Source organism: Macaca nemestrina, chromosome 10 (assembly GCF_043159975.1).
Source record: "Macaca nemestrina isolate mMacNem1 chromosome 10, mMacNem.hap1, whole genome shotgun sequence".
In the NCBI taxonomy this organism is placed as follows: domain Eukaryota; kingdom Metazoa; phylum Chordata; class Mammalia; order Primates; family Cercopithecidae; genus Macaca; species Macaca nemestrina.
In genome coordinates, this window is record NC_092134.1 from 76,876,577 (window position 1) to 76,898,639 (window position 22,063).

Sequence of the window (22,063 nt, forward strand, 5' to 3'; positions counted from 1 at the left end):
GATTATAATGATAGGGTGGCACAATGCCTACTTCCCAATCACTAGGTTTTCATCAGATCTTTTAAGAGAATGATCCAATCAGATGAGCTACTTGTAATTATAATCTAGTATAAGTAAAACATTGTCTTTAAAGAAGCTGCATTTCTGGCCCGGCCCAGTGGCTCGAGCCTGTAATCTGAGCACTTTGGGAGGCAGAGGCAGGTAGATTGCTTAAGGCCAGGAGTTCAAGACCAGCCTGGTCAACATGCTGAAACCCTGTCTCTACTAAAAATAAAAAAATTAGACATGGTGGTGCGCACCTGTGATCCCAGCTACTGGGGAGGCTGAGGCATGAGAATCACTTGAACCTGGGTATCAGAGGTTGCAATGAGCCGAGATCATTCCAGCCTGGGTGACAGAGTGAGACTTTGTCTCAGAAAACAAAACAAATAGAGAAGTTGTATTTCTGAAAATTAAGCTCTCCGATCGAGTGCTCATTTAGTCTAGTTTCATAAAGTTTATGAATCCTGTATCCATTCATTTGCCATCAAAGTCATCCTCACCCTGGGCCCTTAACTATGAACTGCCAGAGCAGGAGAAAACCCGACCCCACATCTGATACCTAGCTAAGTTCCTGGTACATAATAGGCACAGATATTTGTTAAAATGAGTGAAATAAACACAGGGTTTTCTAATTGAGTATCATGTTAATAAATCCCTAAAAAGTCTCACAGATACACAATCCAGCGGCCTAACATCAAAATTCCTAATGCAACTGGAATGTGGATGATCCACAAGACATATTACTGGAGCCAGTGGTCTCCAGGACATATAACATATCTGAACGTTTGCCTAAAATACATTATTTCCTGGGTTCCAAGTCATTGTATCACCTAATAAGAGAAAGTTCACTTTCTCTGAGAAGTAACAGAACCCATAATAATTACCCATGAGATCCTTTGCACTATTTCAATCATTCAGCAAATATTTGTTGGTTTGTTTGTTTTTTGAGACAGAGTTTCGCTCTGTTGCCCACGTTGGAGTGCAGTGGTGCAATCTCAGCTCACTGCAACCTCTGCCTCCTGGGTTCAGGCAATTCTCCTGCCTCAGCCTCCCAAGGAGCTGGGATTACAGGCATGTGCCACCATGCCTGGCTAATTTTTATATTTTTAGTAGAGATGGGGTTTCACCATGTTGGCCAGACTGGTCTTGAACTCCTGACTGCATGTGATCTGCCCACCTTAGCGGCCTCCAAAAGTTCTGGGATTACAGGTGTGAGCCACCACATCCAGCCAAGGAAATATTTGAATACCAACTATGTATAAACACTGCTTGATGCTGTGGGGACTCATAGATGAATGGCGTATGAGTGAAATATTTCATAATATATTTATTTATTAACACACTCCACAGGGAGGTACATAATAAATTTAAATGCACATCCACAAGGAGTCACTAACAAGTTCACAAACTAGAGCTTACGATCTAGAAAAGTAGCAGAATGGGCTGGGTGCCGTGGCTCGCACCTATAATCCCAGCTACTTGGGAGGCTGAGGCAGGAGAATCACTTGACCCTGGGAGGGAGAGGTTGCAGTGAGCCGAGGTCATGCCATTGCACTTCAGCCTGGGCAACAAGAGTGAAACTGTCTCAAAAAAAGAAAAGAAAAGAAAAGTCAGAACAAAATATTTGTACTAATGGTATAAGAATACGAAAGAAGACACAATTAATTCCTGAGGGTGAAGTCTCTCAAAAAAGACACTTGGGCCTTGAAAGGATAAGCAGAACAATAATTAATTACTTTTGAAAAATAGAGACAGGGACTCATTATGTGCCCAGTCTGGTCTCAAACTCCTGGACTCAAGCAATCCTCCTACTTTGGCCTCCCAAAGTGCTGGGATTACAGGCATGAGCCACCATTCTCAGCCAGAACAATAAACTTTTTTTGTTTTTGTTTTTTCTGATGGAGTTTCACTCTCGTTGCCCAGGCTGGAGTGCAGCGGCGCGATCTTGGCTCTGCAACCTCTGCCTCCCGGGTTCAAGCGATTCTCCTGCCTCAGCCTCCTGAGTAGCTGGGATTACAGGCACCCGCCACCATGCCTGTCTAATTTTAAAAATATTTTTAGTAGAGACAGGGTTTCACCATGTTGGCCAGGCTGGTTTTGAACTCCTGACCTCAAATGATGCACCTGCCTCAGCCTCCCAAAGTGTTAGGATTACAGGTGTGAGCCACCGCACCCAGCCCAGAATAATAAACTTTTAATGGAGAGTCATTAAGGAAATGCAAATCAAAATCACAGCAAGCTATCACTTCATACGTACTAGAATGGCTATAATAAAAAAGACAGATAACAAGTTCTGAAGGGTGTAAAGAAATTGGAAACCTCATATACCACTTATGGCATTGCAAAACGATGCAGCTGCTTTGGAGGACAGTTGGGCAGTTCCTCAAATGGTTAAAGCATAGAGTTACCGCAGCAACTCCGCTGCTAGGTATACACCCAAGAGAATTGAAAACATGCCCACACAGGGCCAGGTGCGGTGGCTCAAGCCTGTAATCCCAGCACTTTGGGAGGCTGAGGCAGTTGGATCATTTGAGGCCAGGAGTTTAAGACCAGCCTGGCCAACATGGTGAAGTTCTGTCTCTACTAAAAATACAAAAATTAGCTGGGTGTGGTGGTGCATGCCTGTAATCCCAACTACTCGGGAGACTGAGGTACAAGAATTGCCTGAACCCAGGAGGCAGAGATTGCAGTGAGCCAAGATCCTGCCACTGCACTCCAGCTTGGGCAACAGAGTGAGACCCTGTCTCAAAAAAAAAAAAAAAAAAAAAAAGAAAAGAAAAAAAAGAGAAGAAATATGCTTACACAAAACCTGTACACAAATTTCACAGAAGCACTATTCATAATAGCCCAAAGTGGAAACAAGACAAATGTTTATCAACTGATAACTGGATAAATAAAATGTGATATATTCATATGATGAAATATTTATTCAGCCATAAAAGGGAAGAAAGTACTGATACATGGTACAATGTGAAGTAAGCCTAAAAACACTATGCAAAGAGACAGAAGCCAGTAACAAAGGACCACATGTTGCATGATTCCATCTATATAAAATGTCCAGAATAGGGCAATCTATAGAGACAGAAAGTAAATTAGTGACTACCTAGGGCAATGGGAGAGGAGTAATGGGAGGATTAAGTGGTGATAGGTAAGTGGGTAGGATTTCTTTTGGGGTATAATAAAATGTTCTAAAATTGACTATGGTAGTGGATGCAAAACTGCATATACTAAGAACCACTGAATTTTATACTTTAAATGTATGATGTGTGAACTTTAAATTGTATGATGTGTGAATTATATCTCAATAGAGCTGTTATAAAAATGTGATGAGGTGCATGTTTATAGCAGCACAATTTGCAATTGCAAAGATATGGAACCAACCTAAGTGCTCATCGACCAACAAGTGGATAAAGAAAATGTGGTATATATATACCATGGAATACTACTCAGCCATAAAAAGGAACAAAATAATGTCATTTGCAGCAACTTGGATGGAGCTGTAGGCCATTATTCTAAATGAAGTAACTCAGGAATGGAAAACTGCATATTATATGTTCTCACTTATAAATGAGAGCTAAGCTATGAGGATGCGAAGGCACAAGAGTAATATAATGGAATTTGGGGACTGGGAGGGAAGGCTGGAAGGGGGTGAAGGATAAAAGACTACATATTGGGTACAGTGTAAACTGCTCAGGTGACAGGTGCACTAAAATCTCAGAAACCACCACTGAAGAACTTATCCATGTAACCAAAACCCACCTGTACCCCCAAAACTATTGAAATTTAAATATATAGTCAAAAAAAAATGTGATGAGGGCCAGGTGTGGTGCCTCATGCCTATAATCTCAACACTTTGGTAGTCTGAGGCAGGTGGATTGCTTGAGCCCAGGAGTTCAAGACCAGCTTGGGCAACATGGCAAAATCCCGTCTCTACCAAAAAAAGAAAATTAAAAATTAGCTGGGCATGGTGGCATGTGCCTGTAGTCCTAGCTACTCAGGAGGCTCAGGTGGGAAGATCATCGAACTTGAGAGGCTGAGGATGCATTGAGCCATGATTGCACTACTGCACTACAGCCTGGGCAACAGAGCAAGACCCTGTCTCAACAACAACAACAAAATGTGATGAAGATGGGTAGACAGAAGAAGACATTCCAACTACTGAAACTATCTTGAGACGTTAGGTTAACAGAAGTTACCATGAACTGGCACAGAATTCAGCCTAGGTGGCATCACTCTACTTCATTTCCAGGTAGAAAAGTCAGTCACAAGATAAATATATTTTATTGAAGCTCAAATCATGTAAGAGAAATAAACAAATATTTCCTGCAACTCCTCTTACTAAAAACAACAATGTAAAACAAGAAAGGCATCTCTAAAACAGAGCCTGAGGCAGAGAATACATGCCGCATAACTGCCCAGCATAGATGGGTTTTTTTTTTGAGACGAAGTCCCGCTCTGTTGCCCAGGCTGGAGTGCAGTAGTGTGATCTCGGCTCACTGCAAGCTCCACCTCCCGGGTTCAAGCAATTCTCCTGCCTCAGCCTCTTGAGTAGCTAGGATTACAGGCATTCAACACCACACCTGGCTAATTTTTGTATTTTTAGTAGAGATGGGGTTTCACCATGTTGGTCAGGCTGGTCTCGAACTCTTGACCTTGTGATTCACCCGCCTTGGCCTCCCAAAGTGCTGGGATTACAGGCATGAGCCTCCACGCCCGGCCTATAGCTGGTTTTAAAAGGTGACCCTATGGCCAGGCATGGTGGCTCACGCCTATAATCCCAGCACTTTGGGAGGCTGAGGTGGGCGGATCACCCAAGGTCAGGAGCTCAAGACCAGTCTAGCCAACATGGTGAAACCCCGTCTCTACTAAAAATACAAAAATTAGCCAGGTGTGGTGGCATGCACCTGTAATCCCAGCACTTTGGGAGGCCGAGGCAGGTGGATACTTGAGGTCAGAAGTTTGAGACCAGCCTGTACTCTACCCTGGGCCACAGAGCAAAACTGTCTCAAAAAAAAAAAATGGTGACTGTCAGTACTTTCTTTTTTTTGTTTTTTGTTTTTTTTTGAGACAGAGTCTTGCTCTGTTGCCCAGACTGAAGTGTAACGGCATGATCTCGGCTCACCACAACCTCTGCCTCCTGGGTTCAAGCGATTCTCCTTCCTCAGCCTCCCAGGTAGCTGGAATTACAGGCGCCCACCACCACCCCCAGCTACTTTTTTGGTTTTTTAGTAGTGATGAGGTTTCACCATGTTGGCCAGGCTGGTCTTGAACTCCTGGCCTCAGGTGATCCACTTGCCTCGGCCTCCCAAAGTGTTGGGATTACAGGCGTGAGTCACTGTGCCCGGCCTTCATGGACACTTTGAAATGAAGTATGGGGCTGGGTGTGGTGGCTCATGCCTGTAATACCAACACAGAGAAACCAAGGCAGGAGAATCATTGAGGCCAGGAGTTTGAGACCAGCTTGAGAAACACAGTGAGATACTGTCTGTATATAAAATTTTTTAAAAAAGAAATTTGGAGGCTGAGACAGGAGAATTGCTTGAACCCAGGAGACGGAGGTTGCAGTGAGCTAAGATTGTACCATTGCACTCCATCCTGGGTGACAGAGTGAGACTTCATCTCAATAAATAAACAAACAAACAAACAAATAAATAAATAAATAAAAATAATAAAAAGAAATGAAATATGGGATGGTTAAAAAATAAATAAAGAGGCCAGGTATGGTGGCTGATGGCTATAATCCTAACACTTTGGGAGACGGAGATGGGAGGATTGCTTGAGCCCAGGAGTTTGAGACCATCCTGGGCAACACAGGGAGACCCTGCCTCTACGAAAAAGTTTAAAAATTAGCCTGACATAGTGGTGTGCACCTGTAGTCCTAGCTACTCAGGAGGCTGCCCTGCGAGGATCACTTGAGCCAGGGAGGTTGAGGCTGCTTCTCTTATTCCCTACTCCAGATGTTTCTTTCAATGTAGACAGCCAAGTGTTTAGCATATCACCCCTCCCTTCTTAGTGACTAGAAGAAAAACACAGCTCCTTCTTTCCTATTTTGAGATCCAGCTGGCTACAGGGAGTACACACTCAGCTTTGCTACTCTGAACTTGTCAAATTTTATAGGGTAAGTGCCCGCATGAAGAAGTCCATAGGTTTTTGTCTGGTTTTTAAGTACTGTTTGTATTTAGGTGGATAAATCTGTCTAATTCTGGATTCAGTATTAGAACATCTACTAACAAAAAGCTAGCCAGGCGAGGTGGCGGGCGCCTGTAGTCCCAGCTACTCAGGAGGCTGAGGCAGGAGAATGGCGTGAACCCGGGAGGCGGAGCTTGCAGTGAGCTGAGATCCGGCCACTGCACTCTAGCCCGGGTGACAGAGCGAGACTCCGTCTCAAAAAAAAAAAAAAAAAAAAAAAAAAAGAACATCTACTAGCCCACAAATATAAGCTATCTTCTTGAAGATTAGTTTTATTAGTAATAACAGTGTTACTTTATTTCCATCTGTCAAACTTTTTTCGTATTTCTCAACTGGATTGAAGTAAGAGGAATGCTTCAGATTGAAACCCTCAAACCCCAACAATCTTTAAGAGCTATGCAAATGTTATTTTTGGTAATTGAAATAATGGGGTAAAGGTAAGAATATAGTCCTATCAGTTTGCAAATCCTATTATTTGTAAAATAATAATTTAATAGTAATTCAATTTGAGTTAAAGTAATCAATTCCATTCCTAATTAATGTCTTTATTTTACAAATGAGGAAAAATCAGATTCACCCTTTATATAACTACTTAATTTTTCACTGTTCATTCAGCAACTGAATAGGCAAGGAATCAATGTTTACTCAATTTTTTAAAAAGTATTTTTCTTGACTGTAAATCCCATTAACCAACAGAAAATGGTTAAAACACTGGCTCAAAAGTCACAGAGAATTAGGGGTTTTTGGGGTGTGTGGTTTTTTTTTTTTTGAGTCAAGGTCTCACTCTGTTGCCCAGGCTGGAGTGTAGTGGCACAATCATGGTTCACCGTAGCCCCGAATTCCTGGGCTCAAGCAATCTTCCTACCTCAGCCTCCTGAGTAGCCTCGACTACAGGCGCATGCTACCACACCTGGATACTATTTGAAATTTTTGTAGAGACTTAGTCTTGCCCTGTTACCTAGTCTGGTCTTGAACTCTGGGTTCAAGAGATCCTCCTGCCTTGACCTCCCAAAGTGCTGGGATTACAGGCATGAGCCACCGAGCACAACCAATATTTGGGTTTAACTCTACCATTGTCTTGTACTAGCTGTGTGACTTTGGATAAGTTGCTTGACCTTACCTATAAAATGGGGATAGTTAACAACACCTATGAAATAGGACTGTTGTGGGGATTAAGATAAATGCAGGTAGCCAGGTGTGGTTATTCTTGCCTATAATCCCAGCTACTCTGAAGACTGAGGTGGGAGGATCACTTGAAGTCAGAAGTTTGAGATCAGTCTGGGCAACATAGTGAGACCTTGTCTCTAAAAAAACAATTTTTAAAAAATCAGTTGGGTGTGTTAGTGTACACCTGCAGTCCCGGCTACATGGAAGGCTAAGGCAGGAGGATCACCTGAGCTCAGGTGGTTGAGGTTGCAGCGAGCTATGATCACACCACTCCACTCCAGCCTGGGAGAGGAAGTGAGATCCCCTTCTGCAATAAATAAATAAATACATACATACATATATGTAAATACAAATAAATACATAAATACATTCATACATACATGTAAAACTCTTATCATGGTGCCTGAAACATAAAGGGAGCTGACATCTATTCATTCAATAAATATTCAATGCCCACTTTAGAGTACTAGACACTACATCAGGTACCAAGGACAAAATGCTTAGCTAAACCAGACATGGTTTTGGCCCTAATGAAATTTTCAGGGGTATTTAGTGGGAAGAGAGACATTAATCAAATAATCATAAAATAATTTATTAATTAACCACTGTGATAAGTGGGCTACCAAAAAAAAAAGAAGGTCGTGGCCTATTTTCATTAGACTAGTCAGAAAGACGACATTCAAGTACAAAAGACTTCAAGGATGAGAAGAAACTAGTCATTCGGAGAATGAAAGAGATCGTTCCAGAAAGAGGGAACAACACAGTTAAAAGCTATAAGGTGGGACTTTGGAGGGAAAAGAAGGCCAGTGACACTGGAATGTAATGAAACATCTAGCCTCTCAGTTTTTAGGTTTATGTGAGTTAAATTTTATAAAGGGCTTAGAACAGTAACTGGTATGCTCAGGAGGCTGAGGGAGGAGAATCGCTTGAACCTGGGAGGCAGAGGTTGCAGTGAGCCGAGATCACGCCTTTGCACCCCAGTCTGGGCAACAAGAGCGAAACTCCATCTCAAAAAAAATAAAAGAACAGTAACTGGTATGTAAAAATGCTGTCTATTATATAAAATAAAACTAAGAAACAAGGTAATTATTCACTCCAGGGAAAACAAAAATTGAACAAAGGAACTATTATCGTAGCATATTATACAGCTTAGTTAGAAATAATACTTATAAAATCATAATATAAATACTGAATACTGATTTAACTAAAAATCATGACACAACTTATACACAGAAGTTGGGAAGAAAGGGGAGGCTGGAACATAAGGGCATGGGGTTTAAAAGAAATAAATCTTTACCCTCTATAACAGAAAGGCAATATCTGATTTCCTGAATCAATACACAAAAATATATTTATAGAATTGCTGAATTCTGGCTGGGCACAGTGGCTCATGCCTGTAATCTTAGTACTTTGGAAGGCTGAGGAGGGCAAATCACTTCAGTTCAGGAGTTCCAGACCAGCCTGGCCAACATGGTGAAACCTCATCTCTACTAAAAATACAAAAAGTTAGCTGGGTATGGTGGCATGCACCTGTAATTCCAGCTATTTGCGAGGCTGAGGCAGGAGAATTGCTTGAACCCAGGAGGCAGAGGTTGCAGTGAGCTGAGATTGCTCCACTGCATTCCAGTCTGGGCAACAGAGCAAGACTCTGTCTCAAAAAAAAAAGAATTTCTGAATTTTATATAATTAACAACGAATGATTTGGAAAGGAAATTAAGAAAACTGTTCCATTTCTAATAGCACCAAAAATAATAATATGCTTAAGAATAAGGTTAACCAAGGAGGCAAAAAACTTGTACAGTGAAAGCTAAAAACATTCCTAAAATAAATTGCAGAAGACACAAATATATGGAAAGACACTCCATGCTCATGGATTGGAAGCATTAACATTGTTAAGATATCAGGGCCGGGCACGGTGGCTCACGCCTGTAATCCCAGCACTTTGGGAGGCCAAGGCAGATGGATCACGAGGTCAGGAGTTCAAGACCAGCCTGGCCAAGATGATGAAACCCCGTCTCTACTAAAAATACAAAAATTAGCCGGGCTTGGTGGAAGGCACCTGTAATCCCACCTACTGAGGAGGCTGAGGCAGAGAATTGCTCGAACCCAGGAGGCGGAGGTTGCAGCGAGCCAAGATTGCGCTACTGCACTCCAGTCTGGGCGACAGAGCAAGACTCCGTCTCAAAAAAAAAAAAAAAAAAAAAAAAAAAAAAGATACCAGTACTATGCAAAGCAATCTGCAGATTCAATGTAATCCCTAACAAAATCCCAAAAATGGGCTGAGTGTGGTGGCTCATGCCTGTAATCTGCAGATTCAATGTAATCCCTATCAAAATCCCAAAGATGGGCCGGGTGTGGTGGCTCATGCCTGTAATTCGAGGCACTTTGAGAGGCTGAAATGGGTGGATCACATGAGGCCAGGAGTTTGAGATTAGCCTGGCCAACATAGCAAAACCCCATCTCTACTAAAAATACAAAAATTAGCTGGGCGTGGTGGTGCATGTCTGTAATCCCAGCTACTCAGGAGGCTGAGGCAGGAGAGTCACTTGAACCCGGGAGGTGGAGGTGGCAATGAGCCGAGATCACGCCGTTGCACTCCAGCCTGGGCAAAAAGAGCAAAACTCCATCTCAAATAAATAAATAAAAAAATAATAAAATAAAATAAGCAAAGAACTTGAATAGACTTATCTCCAAAGAAGATTTACAAATGACCAATAAGTATACAAAAAGATGTTCAACATCACTAATCATTAGAGAAACAGAAATCAAAACCATGGGATACCACCTCACACCCATCAGGATGGCTACTTGTCAAAAAAAAAAAAAAAAAAAAGCAGAAAACAACAAATGTTGGTAAGGATGCAGAGAAATTGGAACCCTGTGCAGCATTGCAAACAGGACAGTGGTTCCTGAAAAAGTTAAAAATAGACTTACCATATGATGTAGCAATTCCACTTCTGGGTATATACCCAAAAGAATTGAAAGCAGGCCGGGCGCGGTGGCTCAAGCCTGTAATCCCAGTACTTTGGGAGGCCGAGACGGGCGGATCACGAGGTCAGGAGATCGAGACCATCCTGGCTAACACAATGAAACCCCGTCTCCACTAAAAATACAAAAAAATTAGCCGGGCGTGGTGGCGGCGCCTGTAGTCCCAGCTACTCGGGAGGCTGAGGCAGGAGAATGGCGGGAACCCGGGAGGCGGAGCTTGCAGTGAGCCGAGATCGCGCCACTGCACTCCAGCCTGGGCGACAGAGCGAGACTCCGCCTCAAAAAAAAAAAAAAAAAAAAAGAAAGCAGTGTCTCAAAGGGACACTTGAGTGAATTTGTACACTCAAGTTCATAGCAACATTATTCACAACAGCCAAAAGGTAGAAGCAACCCAAGTATCCATCAATGGGCAAATGAATAAACAAATATGTGCTATATGCTGAACATACAATGAAACATTATTCAGGGTGAAAGGCAAGGAAACACTGACACATGCTACAACATAGATGAACCACGAGGGCATTATACCAAGTGAAATAAGCCAGTCACCAAAATATTGTATGATTCCACTTACATAAGGTACATAGGGTAGTCAAATTCATCGAGACAGAAAGTAGAACAGTAATTGCCAGAGGCTGGAGGGAGAGGAGAATGTGCAGTTGTTTAATGGGTATAGAGTTTCAGTTCCGTAAGATGAAAAGAATTCTGGAGATGGGTTGTGCACAATGTAAATGCACTTAATGCTACTAAACTGTACACTAAAATGTTCAAGATGAGCCGGGCACGGTGGGTGCCTCACACCTGTAATCCCAGCACTTTGGGAGGCTGAGGCGAGTGGATTGCTTGAGGTCAGGAGTTCAAGGCCAGCCTGACCAACATAGTGAAACCTCATCTTTACTAAAACTACAAACATTAGCCAGGCATGATGGCAGGTGCCTGTAATCCCAGCTACTTTGGAGGCTGAGGCAGGAGAATCACTTGAACCTGGGAGGCGGAGGTTGCAGTGAGCCAAGATCATGCCACTGCACACCAGCCTGGACAACAGAGCAAGACTCCGTCTCAAAAAAAAAAAAAAAGGCCAGCGCAGTGGCTTATGCCTGTAATCCCAGCACTTTGGGAGGCCGAGGTGGGTGGATCACCTGAGGTCGGGAGTTCAGGACTAGCCTGACCGACATGGAGAAACCCTGTCTCTACTAAAAAAATACAAAATTAGCCGGGTGTGGTGGTGCATGACTATAATCCCAGCTACTTGGGAGGCTGAGGCAGGAGAATTGCTTGAACCCAGGGGGTGGAGTTTGCGGTGAGCTGAGATCGTGCCATTGCACTCCAGCCTGGGCAACAAGAGTGAAACTCTGTCTCAAAAAAAAAAGTTCAAGATGGTACATTTTATGTTATGTATATTTGTCACAATTAAACATAAAAATAGGCCGGGTACAGTGGCTCACACCTGTAATCCCTGCACTTTGGGAGGCCGAGGGCGGCGGGGGGTGGTGGCAGATCATGAGGTCAGGAGTTCCAGACCAGCCTGGCCAGCATGGTGAAACCCTGTTTGTACTAAAAATACAAAAAATTAGCCAGGCATGGTGGTGCACGCGTGTAGTCCCAGCTACTCGGAAGGCTGAAGCAGGAGAATTGCTTGAACCTGCCAGGTGGAGGTTGCAGTAAGCCAAGATCATGCCACTGCATTCCAGCCTGGGAGACAGAGCGATACTCCATCTCAAACAAACAAACAAAAAAACAAGAAAGAAGGAGAGGAGAGAAAAGAGAGAAAAGAAAGAAAAGGAAGGAAGGAAGGAAGGAAGGAAGGAAGGAAGGAAGGAAGGAAGGAAGGAGGGAGGGAGGGAGGGAGGGAGGGAGGGAGGGAGGGAGGGAGGGAAGGAAGGAAGGAAGGAAGGAAGGAAGGAAGGAAGGAAGGAAGGAAGGAAGGAAGGAAGGAAGGAAGGAGGGATCTTACTAAGAAAAAGAGTGGGATGTAAGGAAACAGAGACTCTATACAGACTACTCTTTCAAGAAGCTCAGGTCAGGCATGGTGGCTCACGCTTGTAATTCCAGCACTTTGAGAGGCTGAGGTGGGGAGATTATTTGAGCCCAGGAGTTCAAGACCAGCCTGGGCAACATGGTGAAACCCCATCTCTACAAAAAATACAAAAATTATCTGGGCAGAACTCCTGACCTCAGGTATTCTGCCTGCCTCAGCCTCCCAGAGTGCTGGGATTTTTTTTTTTTTTTTTTTTTTGAGACGGAGTTTCACTCTTGTTGCCCAGGCTGGAGTGCAAGGGTGCGATCTCAGCTCATTGCAACCTCCACCTCCCAGGTTCAGGTGATTCTCCTGCTTAAGCCTCCCAAATAACTGGGATTATGGTGTGCGCCACCACGCCCAGCTAATTTTTGTATTTTTAGTAGAGACACGGTTTCGCCATGTTGGCCAGGATGGCCTCAAACTTCTGACCTCAGGTGATCCACCCACATGCCTCAGCCTCCCAAAGTGCTAGGATTACAGGTTTGAGCCACCGCACCCAGCCAATCGTTAACCTTAATGATCATTTACTATGTGCCAGGCATTCATTACTAACAGCTCAATAAAGTAGATACTAGTAGTATACCATTAGATATGGAGCTATGGGAGAAAAAGGTCAAGGATAATATTAAGGTTTCTGGTCTGAGCATATGGAAGAATGAAGTTGCCATTTACTGAGATGGAGAACAGTTTTGGCAGGGCAGGGAGGAAAAGAACAAGCAGGAGATCTGTTAAATTTGAAATGTCTAATTAATGTCTAAATGGAACTGTCAGGTGTGATGTTAAATATATGAATCTAAAATACAGGAGGGCAGTCCAAGTTGAGAGTTCCATCATATGGATGCTATTCAAAGCTATGAGACTGGAGATATATATATATTTATATATATATATATTTATATACATATATATATTTTTTGAGATGGAGTCTTACTCTGTCACCTAGGCTGGAGTGCAGTGGCACAATCTCAGCTCACTGCAACCTCTGCCTCCTGGGTTCAAGTGATCCTTCCACCTCAGCCTCCCGAGTAACTGGGACCACAGGCACACACCACCACGCCTGGCTAATTTTTGTATTTTGGTTTCACCATGTTGCCCCAGCTGGTCTCAAACTCCTGAGCTCAAGCAATCTGCCCACCTCAGCCTCCCAAAGGCCTGAGGTTACAGGCATGAGCTACTGCACCTGTCCAAGAACTGGATAAAACTATGAAGAGAGAAATATAGACAGAAAAGAGGTCAAGGACTGAGTTCTGGGGTACTCCAAGGTTTAGAGGTCAGGAAAATGAGGAGAAACCAGGAAAGGAGCCAGAAAAAGAGAGGCCATAGAAATGAGAAGAAAACCAGGAGAGTGTGGTATTCTGTAAGTCAAATGAAGAAAGTTTCTCAAGGAATAGAGTGATAAATTGTGTCAAGTGTTGTCGATAGGTTAAGATGCAAGTTAAGAAATAAGCATTTTCTGGCCGGGCGCGGTGGCTCAAGCCTGTAATCCCAGCACTTTGGGAGGCTGAGACGGGCGGATCACGAGGTCAGGAGATCAAGACCATCCTGGCTAACACGGTGAAACCCCGTCTCTACTAAAAAATACAAAAAACTAGCCGGGCGAGGTGGCGGGCGCCTGTAGTCCCAGCTACTCGGGAGGCTGAGGCAGGAGAATGGCGTAAACTCGGGCGGCGGAGCTTGCAGTGAGCCGAGATCCGGCCACTGCACTCCAGCTTGGGCCACAGAGCAAGACTCCATCTCAAAAAAAAAAAAAAAAAAAAAAAGAAATAAGCATTTTCTGGGGCCGGGCGTGGTGGCTCATGCCTGTAATCCCAGCGCTTTAGGAGGCTGAGGCAGGCAGATCACAAGGTCAGGAGATCGAGACCATCCTGGCTAACACGGTGAAAACCCGTCTCTACTACAAATACAAAAAAATTAGCCATGCGTGGTGGCGGGCGCCTATAGTCCCAGCTACTTGGGAGGCTGAGGCAGGAGAATGACATGAACCTGGGAGGCGGAGATTACAGTGAGCCAAGATCGTGCCACTACACTCCAGCCTGGGCGACAGAGCGAGACTCCATCATAAAAATAATAAACAAACAAAGAAACAAACATTTACGTAATAACATCAGTCACTGCAGACTTTCAAAAGAGCAATTTTGGTGGAGTGGTAGGAATAAAAGCCTAATTAGTTTGGGTTTAAGAGGGAATGAGAGAAGTCTGACATTATCAAAAAATGGAAAGGATGTAAATCCATGACAAATTTTATACATTGTTGATGGGAACAGACTTGGTACAATACTTTGGAAATCAATTTAGCATTATCTCCCAAAGTGGAATATTCGCATACCTGATGGCTCAGCAATCCCACTCTTAAGTAGAAACCCAAGAGAAACTCTTGCACAAGGACACTACATACAGAAGAATGTTCAGAACAGCAATTTCAAAAACAGCATAAACGAACAAACAAAATCTAGAAACAATCTAAAAGTTCACTGGTAGGAGAGTGGATAAATTACAGTATATTCACAAATGAAATATTATAAAGCATGGAACAACGAATAAAACACATCTACATGCAACATGAATGAATCATGAAAACACAACATTGAAAGTAAAAAAACAAAAACAAAACAAACAGAAGACTATGTGCTGCAATAAGAGACTATAGCAGTGGTTACAAGCACAGATTTGGAACTAGATTACCTGGGTTCAAATCCCAGTTGGGCCATTCACTAGCAGTATGATTTTCAAACTCTCTGTAACTCACTTTTCCTCATCTATAAGATGGGAATAATAATAATGAAGTTGTAAGGATTAAATAAGAAAAAAATAGTTATATAATTATATATTATGTAGATACAATTACAGATAGTTATATAAAGTACTTACAACAATGCAAACAAGTAAATTAAACATGATTTTAAAACTATGTTTTTTGGGGAAGACTTTCAGTCCAAAATGGGAGTATAGAAGTAAACTGGCTTAACTTTCCTCCACCGAAAACTAAAACTATGTTTTCAAAAAGTAACAGGGCTGCCGGGCGCAGTGGCTCATACCTGTAATCCCAGCACTTTGGGAGGCCAAGGTGGCCGAATCACTTGAAGTCAGGAGTTCGAGACCAATCTGGCCAACATGGTGAAACCCTGTCTCTACTAAAAACACAAATATAAGTCAGTTGTGGTGGCATGTGCCTGTAGTCCCAGCTACTCAGAAGGCTGAGACATGAGAATCACCTGAACCTGGGAGGTGGAAGATGCAGTGAGTTGAGATCATGCCACTGCACTCCAGCCTGGGTGACAGAGTAAGACCCCGTCTCAAAAAAAAAAAAAAAAAAAAAAAGTAATAGGGCTGGGTGCCACGGCTCACACCTATAATCCCAGCACTTTGGGAGGCCAAGGCAGGAGGATCACTTCAGGTCAGGAGTTCGAGACCTGCCTGGGCAACATAGCGAGACCCTATCTCCACAAAAAATTTAAAAATTAGCTGGGCATGGTGATGCACACCTGTATTCCTAGCTACTCAGGAAGCTGAGGTGGGAGGATTGCTTGAGCCAGGGAAGTTGAGGCTGCAGTGAGTGAGCCATGATTGAGCCACTGCACTCTAGCCCAAGTGACAAAGTGAGACCTAGTCTCAAAAAAAATAATAAAATAAAAAGCAAGATAATGATAAATACAGAATTTAGGACAGTGGTTATCTCTAGAAGAGGTGCAGAGGATGAGATGGAGAAATTCCTGTGTATGTAATTTATAGGCAATGAATCTAGTCTAGTACTTGAGAGTACCTCTTACAGGTGTTCTTCTATTATTACACTTTATAACTACATGTAAACTTCTGTATTATCAGACAATATATTCAAGATAATAAAAGAAAAAAGAATGAAAGGAAATAAATTGGAGACAGCAAGTATATATGATTCTTGAATAGATAGCTCTTTCAAGATGTTTTACTGTAAAGGAAAGAAGAGAAATGAAACAGTGGCTAGAAGAAGAAAAAAAAGTGCTTTAATTTAATTTTTTTTTCTTTTTCTTTTTTTTTTTTTGAGACAGAGTTTTGCTCTTGTTGCTCAGGCTGGAGTGCAATGGCACAATCTTTGTTTACTGCAACCTCCGCCTCCAGGGTTCAAGCGATTCTCCTGCCTCAGCCTCTCTAGTATCTAGGATTACAGGCGTGCACCACCATGACTGGCTAATTTTGTATTTTTAGTAGAGATGGGGTTTCACCATGTTGGTCAGGCTGGTTTCAAACTTCTGACCTCCGGTGATCTGCCCACCTCGGCCTCCCAAAGTGCTGGAATTACAGGCATGAACCACCGCGCCTGACCAATGTTTTTTTCTCTTTTATACTCCATAGGTTCACAATTTTTAGACAGAGTTTCGCTCTTATAGCCCAGGCTGGAGTACGATGGCATGATCTTGGCTCACTGCAACCTCTACCTCCTGGGTTCAAGCGATTCTCCTGGCTCAGCCTCCCAGTTAGCTGAGATTACAAGCATGCATCATCATGCCCGGCTAATTTTATATTTTTAAATAGAGACAGGGTTTCACCAGGTTGGCCAGGCAGGTCTCGAACACCTGACCTCAGGTGATCTGCCCATCTCAGCCTCCCAAAGTGCTGGGATTACAGGTGTGAGCCACCACACCCGGCCCACAATGTTTTCTTTTTTTTTTTTTTTTTTTTTTTTTTTTTTTTTTTTTTTAGACGGAGTCTCGCTCTGTCTCCCAGGCTGGAGTGCAGTGGCCGGATCTCAGCTCACTGCAAGCTCCGCCTCCCGGGTTCCCGCCATTCTTCTGCCTCAGCCTCCCGAGTAGCTGGGACTACAGGCGCCCGCCACCTCGCCCGGCTAGTTTTTTGTATTTTTTTAGTAGAGACGGGGTTTCACCGTGTTTGCCAGGATGGTCTCGATCTCCCGACCTCATGATCCGCCCGTCTCGGCCTCCCAAAGTGCTGGGATTACAGGCTTGAGCCACCGCGCCCAGCCACAATGTTTTCTTAAAATAAAAGAAATAACAGCCAATATACAGGCTGATATGTGATTATAAACATTACCAATCCTCAAAATAATTCGATAAAATATATCAGCACTTTTTTTTTTTTTTGAGGTGGAGTCTCACATTGTCACCTGGGCTGGAGTGCAGTGGCGGATCTTGGCTCACTGCAACCTCCGCCTCCCAGGTTCAAGCGATTCTCCTTGCCTCACCCTCCCAAGTAGCTGGGATTACAGGCACCCACCACCATGCCTGGCTAATTTTTTTGTATTTTTAGTACAGACAGGGTTTCACTATGTTGGCCAGGCTGGTCTTGAACTCCTGACCTCATGATCCACCCGCCTCCACGGGCTGATCCCAAAGTGCTGGGATTACAGGCATGAGCCACTGTGCCCGGCCAATATATCAGTACTTTAAGATGAAAAATTCAAGGTCAGAAAGCCTAAGACCTAAGACCTGGCACTGGTCACACAGCCAATACGTGACAAAGCCACATTTAAATTCAGATCAATCAATAAATAATTACTTAAAAAATAAATTCAGATCTATCTAACTCCATATTTCAGGGTTTGTGTAGAACACAATGCTTCCTTCCTTTGCTTAAGCTTGATTTCGTGACTACCATAGGCACTAAATGTGATAGCTTAATCGCATTTATTAGGATATGTTTTTTGAGTATCTACTAGATAGGCCTAAGATGCTACATTAGGTATTTGGGGAGATAATAAACTGAATAACACTGTCTCTACCCTTAAAGAGCTTACACTCTAGCAATGAAGATAAGACAATTACCTAAATGATTCCAGTACAATGCAAAATCATATAAACACAATTTAAGAAGTATAAAACATTATGGGGTTTCAGAAAAAAGTCCCCTTTGGGAAAAACAGTCCCCTCTGGGGCTGGGAAATGGAGCGATTAGCTTTATATAAGAGGTAATATTTCAACTGAACTTAAAGGGATGGGTAGGATTTTTAAAGACAGTTTTGACTGTGAGTTCTTAAAGGGCCACTGTCATGCCTTACCCCCAGGGCCTAGCATGCTGCAGCAGTTCAATAAATTTAAGTAATATGAGTAAAGTAAACAAATGAAACGAAAGGCCATTCCAGAATTAAGCAACAACAACAAAAACGATCAGAGGCTGAATGCATAAGGCACAAGAACAACAAAAAGATCAGAGTTGGTGGGATGTTAATATGCATATTTTGAAAATAAGTACCAAGTAATTGGTCACGATTCTCTTTACATTTGGCTCCTACATCTCCCATCTTTAAGAAAATTATCTCAGCCAGGTGCAGTATCTCACGCTTGAAATCCCAGCACTTTAGGAGGCTGAGATGGGAGAATCACTTGAGCCCAGGAGTTTGAGACCAGCCAGGGCAATATAGTGGGACCTCATCTGTACAAAAAATTTAAAAATTAGCCAAGTGTGATGGCGTGAGCCGGTAATCCCAGCTACTCGGGAGACCAAGGTAGGAGAATCGCTTGAGCCCAGGAGGTTGAGGGTACAGTGAACCATGATTGTACTACAGTGCTCCAGCCTGGGCAACAGAGCAAGACCCTATCTCAAAAAAAAAAAAAAAAAAAGGAAAAAGAAAATTCTCTCTTGACAGCACCGCTATCCTCGTCCAGCTTTTATCTCATTTCTCTGCTCCCTATCTTTTTTAAAAATAACAACTCCACTGAGTTATAATTCACATACCATACATGTCGCCCATTTAAGTATAAATTCAGGACTAGGCACAGTGACTCACGCCTGTAATCCCAGCACTTTGGGAGGCCAAGGCAGGAGGATCACTTGAGCTCAGCAGTTTGAGACAAGCCTGGGCAACATAGCAAAAGCCCGTCTTTATAAAAAAAAAAATTTTATTAGCTGGGCATGTGGCACTGTAATCCCAGCTACTTGGGAGGCTGTGGCAGGAGGATCCCTTGAGCTCAGGAGTTTGAGGCTTTAGTAAGCTATGATTGTGCCACTGCACTCTAGCCTCGGCAACAGAGTGAGACCCTGTCTCTAAATAAATAAAGCATAAATTCAATGGTACTTAGATCACAGAGTTGTGCAACCATAACCAGAATTTTAGAACATTTCATTACCCCAAAAAGAAACACAATACCCATTACCAGTCACTCCCTATTTCCCCACTAAGCCCTAGGCAACCACTAATCGACTTTCTGTCTCTATAGATTTCTGTATTCTGGGCATTTCCCATAAATGGAATCATATAACATATAGTCTCTTATGACTGGCTTCTTTTATGAGCATAATGTTTTTAAAGTTCATCCACATTTAGCATGTATCAGTATTCCATTCCTTTTTTTTTTCCCCTAGGGATCTTTGTTTTTTGTTGTTGTTGTGTTTTTTGTTTGTTTGTTTTTGTTTTTTTGAGACAGCATCTTGCTCTGTTGCACAAGCTGGAGTACAGTGGTGTGATCCACTGCAGCCTCCACCTCCCAGCCTCAAGCAATCCTTCCACCTCAGCCTTCTGAGTAGCTGGGGCTACAGGTGTGTTGCACACCAGCATGCCTGGCTAATTTTTGTACTTTTTGTAGAGATGGGATTTTGCTTTTGCCATGTTGCCCAGGCTGGTCTAGAGCTCCTGGGCTCAAGTAATCCATCTGCCTCGGGCTCCCAAAGTGCTGGGATTACAGGCATGAGAAACCACACTCAGCCTAGTACCCCATTACTTATTATTGTTGAATAATATTTCACTGTATGGGCACACCATGTATTTTATTTATCCATTCATCAGTTGATGGACATTTGGGTTGTTTCCTCTTTGAACTATTATGAATAATGCTCCTATGAACATTTATGTACAGGTCTTTGTGTGAACATGTTTTCATTTCTCTTGGGCATATATCTAAGAGTGGAATTCCTGGGTCTTTGCTTAACCTCTTGAGAACTTGCCAAGATGTTTTCCAAAGCAGCTGTACCATTTTACATTCCCACCAGAAGTGTATAAAGGTTCCAATTACTCCACATATATTATGTCTCTTTCTTTCTTTTTTGATACAGAGTCTTGCTCTGTCACCCAGAATGAAGACAGTGATGCAATCAACAGCAGCCTTGATGTCTTGGGCTCAAGCAATCCTCCCGCCTCAGTCTCCCAAGTATTAATAGCTAGGACTACAGGTGTATACCACGACACCCAGCTAATTTTTGTATTTTTGTAGAGATGGGGTTTCACCATGTTGCCCAGGCTGGTCTCAAACTCCTGGGCATCATGGTGCCAAGGAGTTATTTATCCTTTCGATTATCTTTTTGATTACTGATTATTGTCTTTTTCATTATAAACAGCCTAGTGGGTGTGAAGTGGTATCTCAGCGTGGCTTTATTTTATATTTCCTTGATGGCTAATGATGTTAAGCATGTTTCCATAGAGCCTATGGATAAACATCGATTCAGATCTTTTGCCTACTTTCTATTTGGGTTCTGTTCTACATCTTAATCAAAGTTCTTAAAAGATTAGTGTGTATATATCATCTATACTTCCTTACTTTTTTTCACTCATCAACCTATTCCAATCTTGCTTTTGCTCCCCATGCCTCTGGAAATTGCTTGTCAAAGTCATCAACCACCTTTACACTGACAAATTCAAAGACTATGCTTCACTCCTCATCTTCCAGCATTATAATTTTATGATTTGTACACTTGACTTTTTTTTTTTTTTTTTTTTGAGACATGGTCTCACTCAGTTGCCCAGGCTGCAATGCAGTGGCATGATCACGGCTCACTGTAGCCTCGACCTCATGATCACGGCTCACTGTAGCCTCGACCTCCACCAGCTCAGGTGATCCTCCCACCTCAGGCTCCTGAGCAGCTGGAACGACAGGCACACACCATCATACCTAGCTAATTTTTGTATCTTTTGTAGAGACAGAGTTTTGCCATGTTGCCCGGGCCAGTCTAGAACTCCTAGGCTCAAGTGATCCTCCCACTTTGGCCTCCCAAAGTGCTGGAATCACAAGCATGAGCCACTGTGCCTGGCCATACTTGCCTTTTAATTCCAACTGACTTCTTATTCTAATTGATATTTTCCCTTGTTCTGTTTCTGTTCTGTATTTTTTTGTTATACTGCATACTGCATATTCTCCTATGGAATAATAAATGTAAACCAGCAACCAAAGGGTATATCCAGAAAAACTGCATTAAAGTAACTGGCTAAGGCCGGGCGTGGTGGCTCACGCCTGTAATCCCAGCACTTAGGGAGGCCGAGGCGGGTGGATCACGAAGTCAGGAGATCGAGACCATCCTGGCTAACATGGTGAAACCCCATCTCTACTAAAAATACAAAAAAATTAGCCAGGCATGGTGGCAGGCACCTGTAGTCCCAGCTACTTGGGAGGCTGAGGCAGGAGAATGGCGTGAACCCGGGAGGCGGAGCTTGCGGTGAGCCGAGATAGCGCCACTGCACTCCAGCCTGGGTGACAGAGCGAGACTCCGTCTCAAAAAATAAATAAATAAAAATAAATAAAATAAAGTAACTGGCTAGTAGAGCAAATGTAACAGAATCAAGGCGGCGTGGTGCAGGAGGGAGATGGGGGAGATGAGGAAGATAAGGAAAGGCCAGATAGATAGTGGGTGTTGGGCTAGAAATTTGCACTTTGTTCAGCAGGTAATATACGGCCATTAAAGTTTTTTTTTTTGAGATGGAGTCTGGCTGTTGTGGGCCCTGGGCTGAAGTGTAATGGC

The 22,063-nt window shown here is 43.0% G+C and overlaps 1 protein-coding gene across 8 annotated transcripts in view; it reads right to left on the reverse strand.

Moving 5' to 3' along the window:
* The window catches only part of LOC105474129 (RNA binding motif single stranded interacting protein 2), a 96,392-nt gene that overhangs the window by 65,626 nt on the left and 8,703 nt on the right, over positions 1–22,063 (reverse strand). The window contains exon 2 of one of the 8 annotated variants that reach the window (XM_011728552.3): positions 15,089–15,162. The exons of the other annotated variants lie outside the window; for them this stretch is intronic. The gene's annotated coding sequence lies outside the window, so the exon portion shown is untranslated. The remainder of the gene's footprint in view (positions 1–15,088; positions 15,163–22,063) is intronic. 8 annotated transcript variants of the gene reach the window in all.